This window comes from Poecilia formosa, unplaced genomic scaffold, assembly GCF_000485575.1.
Source record: "Poecilia formosa unplaced genomic scaffold, Poecilia_formosa-5.1.2 Scaffold168, whole genome shotgun sequence".
Lineage (NCBI taxonomy): Eukaryota > Metazoa > Chordata > Actinopteri > Cyprinodontiformes > Poeciliidae > Poecilia > Poecilia formosa.
The window spans coordinates 136,317-145,298 of record NW_006800107.1 but is presented as its reverse complement, the minus strand read 5'-3'; positions in this window follow the sequence as shown (position 1 = coordinate 145,298).

Sequence of the window (8,982 nt, the reverse complement as noted above, 5' to 3'; positions counted from 1 at the left end):
CGGTGAAATTGAGTTTGACACCCCTGCCCTAGAATGATTGACAGGTGACGTCATGTCAATCGAGCATAAATAACCATGTTTCAAGAAAAATCCTTGCTACTCCAGCTACAGTGTAGTGAGAAAAATATAAAAATATCCAGATATGCTGTGTCTGCATATCTGACTGGGATTTGATTTATGACGTGATTTGATTTGATTATTCTATTGATTCCATTTGACAAAATGTAATGTTTATTGTTTTTTTTCCACAATTAGTGACTGTATGACACATGATGTAAAGCACTTGTCTTGCTGCTGAAATGTGCTTTAAAAATAAACCTGAACTTGAGAGAATAACGCCGCCACACAGGTTGATATCTGAATTAAATGTCCTATAAACTAACTTACATAAATTACCTTTGGAACAAGTTAACGCTGGGAGGTAAATGGTAACTTCAGAAACTATTGTCTTAACCATAGAGATTGAAACATTGACAGTCTGTTGCATTGCTTGCTTTTGGATTTGGTGTGATAATCATACGATGTAAGATTACTGGCAAATTAGAAAAGAAAATGTCAAAGTATGGCCAGGCTAACTTATCTTTAGTCATAGGGACAGATGCCTCCCCTGTTTGTAGTGCAGACAGGTTCTGACCAGAACCAAGAAGACAAAGAGTCTGATTTCAAAAAGAAAATTTTACTTTAACTTTATTTGAAATGTTATGTTTAGTTGTTGAGGATTAACTCTGCTTTCTTATCTTTTTTCAGATTTAATTTTGAATCTCTGAGATGCTTTGCAGTAACTTTTAATGCCAGATTTGCAAATCAACATCCATGCACGTTGAATGCTATTAGTCACAATATTAGATATTCTACCATTTATAATTTGACTACATTAAAATAAAAAATTAACATTTCCTTATCATTTCTTTAATGTTTACCACTCCATCTTTAAATATCCCTCACAAATCATGTCATGACTGCTCTTTGAAGTGAAAACTCAACCTTTACTTCCAGGCTAAACGATACAATAACAATGCAGTTTTTCATGACAAAACCTAACTGGCACTGCTCTGTTTCTGTTCAGGGCAGCTAAACATAAGACTCCTTTCATAGCCGGGGTGTCCTGCGTGATTTTCTGTCCCACAAGTCTCACACAGTCCATAATGGAGCGAGATGGAGACAGAAACACAGAGATGGGGGGTCTCTTTTTCATGCTTCAGTAGTAATTTGTCACCGGCCATGAATGGCCGCCTTCATCAGTGAGGGAGACAAGGCAAGGAATTTCGGAGTAGTGTGTGTGTGTGTGTGTGTGTGTGTGTGCGTGCGTGCGTGCGTGCGTGCGTGCGTGCGTGCGTGCGTGCGTGCGTGCGTGTGTGTGTGTGTACAGCCTTTAGGTTGAAGTTTGCTCTCAGCCCATTTGTAGCCCAGATCTGTCTTTTGTGTGGGACCACCATAGGCAGGTCTCCAGGAGCCAATCAGACGCCTCAGAAGCCATTACCTCACTCTGGTGGCGGCCGTGCCAATTTGGAGCAGGAGCCACCAAACAAAATGCTAATTTAAGAAAAAACAAGGAAAGAAGAAAGTGATTGTGACAGAAATACACAAGTTGAGCCCTTCAATATTTCATTTATGTCTCCTATGTAAAAGTCTAGGTTAGATATTTATATTCTGTTTTGACTAACAATACTGTGTTTTCATTGACCATATTATTGTGGAATTTGACATTTCTAAAATAAATTTGCTTAATGGAAACACCAGTTTTGAAAAAACTGATGTTTTTTGCTAAAAACATGTTGAGGTAGTTTTGTGGCCGTTTCATAACTGCAATGAAAAAACTTGAATGATCAACAATCGGATGTCGCTAATAACACAAACTATGATGAAGATGACAGGAAGTAGTTGGAGGATGATGGTGTTTTTAATGACTTATCGCATAAACTAACCTATTCACGTGTGATTTTAATTGTTTCTTATTTAATAGAAACACCACAATTATGAAATTGTGTTTTTTGACATTATCTGAGTAGAATATTGACAAAGTTTGGTTATCTTTGTCAATATACATAATGAAAACATAACTAATGTCTAATGTTTTATGCATTGTTGTTACTGCATTGATTCTTTCCCAACAGTCATTAGGATGTATTCTGATAATCCTGACCTTCTTCCATGATCATTTCTACACATTATCCACTGTTTATGGACTCAGACCTGATGGCATCATTACAGTTAATCATCCATTCATCTTCTCTTAGTGCTTTTAGGAAGATTACGGCACCACTGCACAAATACACTTTGATCCCTGTTTCAGCCTGCTGCAATCTGCCTGAACAATATTGTTTGGTTTTTAGTCATTTTTTTATTTTCTACAGCTTTTAAGGTGGCAATATCACAAGTAAAGGCTTTTATTTATTCATTCATTCCTTTACATTTAAGTTAATTTACTTTTACTGACTTTTTTCCCTTCTTACTTGTATATCTATTCACCATTTGTCTTGTTTGATTTATGAGGTGATTATTTACTCTTAATTTAGTCTCCTGTTGGAGCCCATTTTGCTGGGCAGACGACACCAGAGCCATATAACAACACAGACAAAACCCATTTCAAGATTAGAGAGAAATAGACAGGAATACAGACAGCAACACTTCAGTTTGAATAAAAATGTGTATTTTTAAATTCTGATGGCATCCTACAAAATATTTTCTAGAATGGTTTCTTGCTTCATCTTTTGGGAAGTGATAGTTGAATTAAAGACAAACAGAAAACCCTGAATTTTAAAAGTTTTGCTTTCATAGACTGAAAGGAATCCTGGCTAAAAACATCAACAGAAACATCTGAAGTCCTGAGAATGTAACATCATTTTCTGGAGCGAAAGCAGCTACTGCCATCCCAACGACACGGTCACGTCTTTCATTGTCTCCAATTAAAATCTCACCCAGCAACACCAGTTGTTCATTTCCCACTGGAGTAAATCTTTGGAGTGGAAACACAAAGCTGTGATTGTTCCTGCATGGATGAATTTATGAATGGGCACAAAAGATGGTGGCCAATCAGAAAAAAGTGTGTCATTTCACTGCAGTGGTGAGAAGCTGAATGAGATGAAAACATGTAAAGTAAATGTTTCCAAACACTCAAACCTGCAATGATTATTACGTTTTATTTTTCAAAATTATGTTTGTTTTCATGTTGCTGTAAACTAAGTGATTATGTGTACCAATATCTAAAAATTAGGAAAATAAACAAACATGGCTGTTTCTGCAACTCATAAAACAAAAACAAAAGTTTTGTCTGCAAGAAATAAAAATGACGAAATGCCAGAAATACCATCCAGGAGCAGTTCAGGACTCTTTAGGGAAAAATGTTTTAAGTGAAATTATCTACCAGTGGAACTAGTACTTTTCATGAATATTTAGGGATTTTTGACTTAAAATAAACTCCTATTTCTTGCTGAAAAGTTTATTGTGATTTAGTTTTGTCAAATTTCAAGTGCATTAATATATTTGTACTAGAAACTAGATGAAAATGCTTGGTAACATTTTGTGTTTTTGCACTGTGTGACCAGGACAATATTCTGATTTATTGCCATGTGTTGGAGTTTTGTTAACCTTGTTGTGTTTTAATGTGGTTTCCATATCACTCAGTTGGCATTAAGTCTTGGAAGAGAAGCTTTTTTTTTCTACCTCTCCTCACCCCATTTGTTCCTCCTTCTTTCCAGGAACCGTCCAGCCTCCTGCAGCCCCTGACCCCCCTGTCTGCTCTGCTTGCAGGGGTCAGTGAGTTTCCCCTCAGAGAGGTTAGTTAGTGTTGGAGCAGAAGGTGTGGCATGTTGGCCTGCGTCTTTGATCGCTACACGGCTTACAATCCATTTTCTTCCACCTGATGAGCTCCGGGCTGACCTCGGGGTGCAACACACCCCATGTGGAGAAACATCTCCACAGAGAAATCACCCAATTTTCCCCAATTTTGTTCTTCCCTTTGATTTTTTGGGGGGGACATTTTTTTTAGCAATCTGTTGAAATCTTATTTTTCATCTCATCCAGGAGCTTATTGTCACAAATCTGTTCCACTTTCAGTTTCAGTTTGTAAATGTGATAAAAGCAGAGAAAAATTCTTAAATGCTGCAGGTAGTAGAAAGACTGACCACAGTCTGCAAACCAAATATAATTAGGCAAAAAAAAAAAAAAAAAAAAAAAAACACAATGATATTAAAACCCAGTGTTAGAGTCCAGAACCTATGAATTTAATCAGTTATATAATATTGACCCTATTCATGGTTTTAATATTCCTTAAAACCAGGAGCTGCTTCAGTTTGACTAATAAAAATGAGGTTTTCACAGGTTTGAACCGTAACAATGCTGCCCCCTGCTGTTCATCAAGCTGTATGGTTTCCGCAGATTAAAGCTCTAACATAAGTATTATGAGTTTAAAGGGAAATCTTATAGCTTTTATTCAGGATAGTATTATTCAAATTATTGGACTGATATAGGATTTATAACTCCATAAAATGTTGGATTAGATTTTAAAGCTCAGTTTAGATAAGATTCATGACTTGAGTTATAAACGGATAGGAATGTGAATGTCCTTTATTAAGTCAACATTAAAAAGGCAGATAAACCTTTTTGCATGGAGAGGTTTAACACTGGACTGCAGTGTTCAATAAAAATCTGAACCATCATCATTTTTAACATTTATTTCGACTTGCCACAGAGTTACAAAGAAAAATAAGAAAACTTTAGATTTATAAATCTAAATTCATGTTATTTATTCACAAAAGACAGAACTATAACATTTAATAAAACAGTTAATCGGTTTATTTGCCACATTACCTTCATAAAAAAAGACGTGGCAGATAGAAAAGTCGAGTAAAGACGAGCTGACCAGCAGGTGGCAGTGTAGGATTATAGTTCTTATTTCTGTGTTTTGATTCAGAGAATGAAAAAGCAAGTAAAATTTAAACACATCCTCACCTTTTCTATCAAACTTTTTTCTTCTACTAAACTTTCTATTAACTTACACATGTTGGAAGCAGAACTCTGAGGATCGGCAGTAATCTTTATTGGTTTATCCTCCGTACAGAAAACATCCAGGACTGTTTCACTTATAAATGTCAAATCAGTTTCTCCCCATTTTTCTAGAGGCGACAACAAAACATTTCTGCATTAAATTTTCTTATTTTGGCCTTAATTTTGTCAGAGAAACTCAATTTTGAGTTTTTATTAACTGTAAACCATAATCATCAAATAAAATAAAAACTCTATCACAATGTGAATGAAGCTTTGAGTTTCATATTCTAAATTCATGAAATTATCTGTATAAATGAACAGGACTTCACTGAAACATTTTTCTGACATTATGTGTGAAATAGGATTTGAAGCTGGGTTGATTTTTCTCCTCCTGCAGTTTAAGCATATATAGAAGTTGATTTTTCATTTCTAATCAGACTTCAGAAGAAAGATTGAGCATGTATTATAGATTTTCTTGTCTTCCCTGTATTGGTTCTGTATTAAATGGGTGATTTACTCTCCACCTCCTGCAGCTAATAGATGGGCTAGTCTGCCACGACCTTGAATAGAAACAACATGGAAAATTAATGGATGAATATGAAACTGAACCGCTATTGACAGATTGAATAAAAATTAGACTTTATCTTTTTATATGCAGAGTCAGCAGATCTTTGTTGACTTTGAGTTTCTTGGCTTGCAGCTGTTTCATAGTAACACAAAGTTTTGAAATGGCCGTCACTCTTTGGCCTTTTATGTGTTTCTGTGGCTTGTCTGGAAAAAATGCTGTGCTGCTGCAGAGCTTCACTGCATGTTTGAGTCAGTGCTGCTGTGAGTGGGAGGCCATTTCATTTGGATTTCACTCAGACAAATTTACTAACAATTAATTTCTCATTTAACAGCTTGAAAACATTTCCACTGCTAACGGAGTCTGAAAATTGGACACATTTCTTCCCTCACACTGAGTTCAGCAGTGAACAGACGCATTCAGGGGTCAGGGAACAAAAATCAGAGAATAAACTGGTTTAAATTCAGTTCATAAAAATGGGCAACAAAGTCTGCAAAATTAATTCATTTGGACTTTTTATTCAGGATTGGTTTTCCAAAACAGCGATGTCTGTTGAGATCGTCTTCTCTGGATAAACTCAGTCACATCAAAGCCGAACTTCAAACAGGATATGTATGAAGATATTGATCTGACTACAAGTCCTGAATCTTTCCTCAGACCCCAAACAGCTTCAACCGTTTCCTTTAACTCCACTCTATCCAGAAAGATGAATCAAACCAGGCTTTGCAGGAAGTCATGTTCATATCTTATCTTTATATCAGGTCTTTTTTTCCATTGACCATGGATTGTCTTTGGGTTTTCTCAGTGTGTTCTGTGGCAAACTCTCACTGAGGCATTGGCAAACTTCCAATAAGATTCACAAATATGCAGGAAGATCCAAAAACCTAAGAGACACAAGCAACTGCTGGAAACACAAGTTGGACCGGATTTAAATGGGTAATTAACAGGAGAATGTAAGAAGGAATGTGTGGAAATCAGGAAGTTTAAATAGCATCAGGAGGGTTTCCTGGATAGGTAACAGGTTGGCTGATTAGCTGAAGGGAAACAGCTGTGAGAGGAGTGAAACGTGACAGAAACTATGAAAAATAAATAAGTGCAGCTTCAAGAAAAGGAAGAAAGGAAATGGATTGGGAAGCATCAGTCATTTGGTTGAAATGAAACATTTATAAAATATCTAAAGAGCACAAAGTTAGCTGACAAAATTTGATTGTGTGTTTTTTAGTTTTACGAAATAAGGGCATTTGAAGGTAAATTTGTTGATTATTTACTACAATAAGATGCCAATCAATTTTATTGAAGGAGAACTTAAATCAAAATGACAAACACAAAAGAAAAAGCAACCTTGCATATCATGAAAGCATAAATCAGGAAAAAACACTTTTCAACTTTGACCTCAGCTTGAAAGAGTTTCATACGTTTGATTTTGAAAGGCTCTTCATCTCCACTTTCCTCTCTGTTTCTCTTTATCGGTACATTTCTTGCCCTATTGGTCAAATGACGTTTTAAAGTTGCTCATATTCGTGTTTTAAACCAGCTAAACAAACGTCAGAGCACAAACGTTCAGGCTTTTACACACTTACTGACATCAAAGTACCAGAGGGAAAATCTTCCACCAGCTGTACGTTTGAAGTTCATACTTATGGAAAGATCTCTGGAATACATTAATCAAACATCATATCTGTTGTGATCATTTAAAATTGTGTCATACATAATGTATTTTTAGCTGTGGGCTCTATATGCTGGGATCACAGCTAATCTTAAGGGAAGAAATAAACGTCTGTGTTTAGAACAACACAGCAGCGCGCTCCATTTAGACTTTATTTGCTCCAGATTTGTCTGGACTGCTGATTTAACGGGCAGCAGTGAAGCTAACTGAGCTGAACGCTGCACCATTTGCACTGACACAGAAAGCCATGATGGGAGATAATCAGGCGGATACAAAAGAAATTAATTCAGCATTTTAAAGTCCAGCTGTCTGGTGGCTGCTGAGCAGGTGTCAGCTCCTCCCCCTTCCTCCTCCTCCTCCTCCTCCTCACTCTGCCTTTCAGTCACACACTCCAGCCCATCCTGCTTTCTGTTGTGGCTGCACATCTTCATATTCGCTACAAATGTTTTACTTTATATATTTCATAACAGAGCAAACATGGGTTGAAAACGACCCTGAATTTGTACATTTCAGGCTACAGGAAGTAGCCTGAAATGTACCATACAATAATATGGTCAAATATGAACCACATCCTTTGGTTCATATTTGTTTTTTACTTTCTCTCCATTCAAAGCCAGACTTTACTGACACATAAAAGTGAAATCATTCAGGGACTCCTTCACCAATTTAAACCCAAAATCATTTTGGTAAAAAAATAAACAAACAAAAGCTTTAAAATTCCCCTGAAAGACTCAACTTAATTAAGTTTTTGATTTTGCTTCTGAAAATTGATCAACACGTCTTCCTCACATGCCTCACACTTTAACTAGAGGATTCAGTAAACAGCTCATTTTCTTCCTTTCTTTCTAAGTGATAAAAGCAAAGAGTTTTAGCAAACAAAGCCGTCCAAGCTGCATAATAATAAAATGAAGTTCAACATGTTTTACAGACAGATCAAATTTGCATATATAGTTTTATCCTAAATTATGATAACAAAAAATTCAGTGTTCATATTTTTTAATTTTCTTATATGTATGATGACTTTCAAAAATATTCACTTTTCCACACTTCTCCTTATGTTGTAACCTGAAGCTTCAGTTGTTTTTATTGTGCTGCTGTTTGATGTGTTTCATTATGATGCTTGATGACAAAATGTTCTCTTATAATCCTCTGATGCATTTATAAATGAGATCCAAACTGGGAATAAATTACACACAAGGACACTGTTAACTAATAAGAGATTTCAAAAGGTAAAAAGGGTTGAATACAAATGCATGCCACACTTTTCAGATTTGTGTTCGTAAAGCTTTTGGGAACGAAGCAATCTTTCCTCTAACTTGAAATTTACCGCATTAAATCACAATAAATGCTTTGAATTGTGTGATGAAACATGTAAAAGTTTCAGTGCAGTGAATATTATCTAAGGCTGTAGTTAGCAGCACTTAGCAAATAATGCATTCATGTATTTTAAAAGATGAATGCATAAAACTTTAAGCAGGAGAATATAAAGACTCAAACATAACTGGGTCAAAGAAAGGTGAGAAAGGGCCACAAATGTTGCCTATAGTCCATTAGTTTTAGCTTCATTTTACGATCTAAATTATGATTATTATTTTTTTATTCATTCTCCATCCTCTATCTAGCTAAGCTGCCTCTCAAACCTCGTCCTCTCTTTCTCCTTGCATCCCGTTTCGGCATCTCTCTCTCTCTCTCTCTCTCTCTCTCTGTCTCTCTCTCTCTCTCGTCTTTTCATCTCTCACTCCTCCCCCTCCTCCCACCTCCTCCC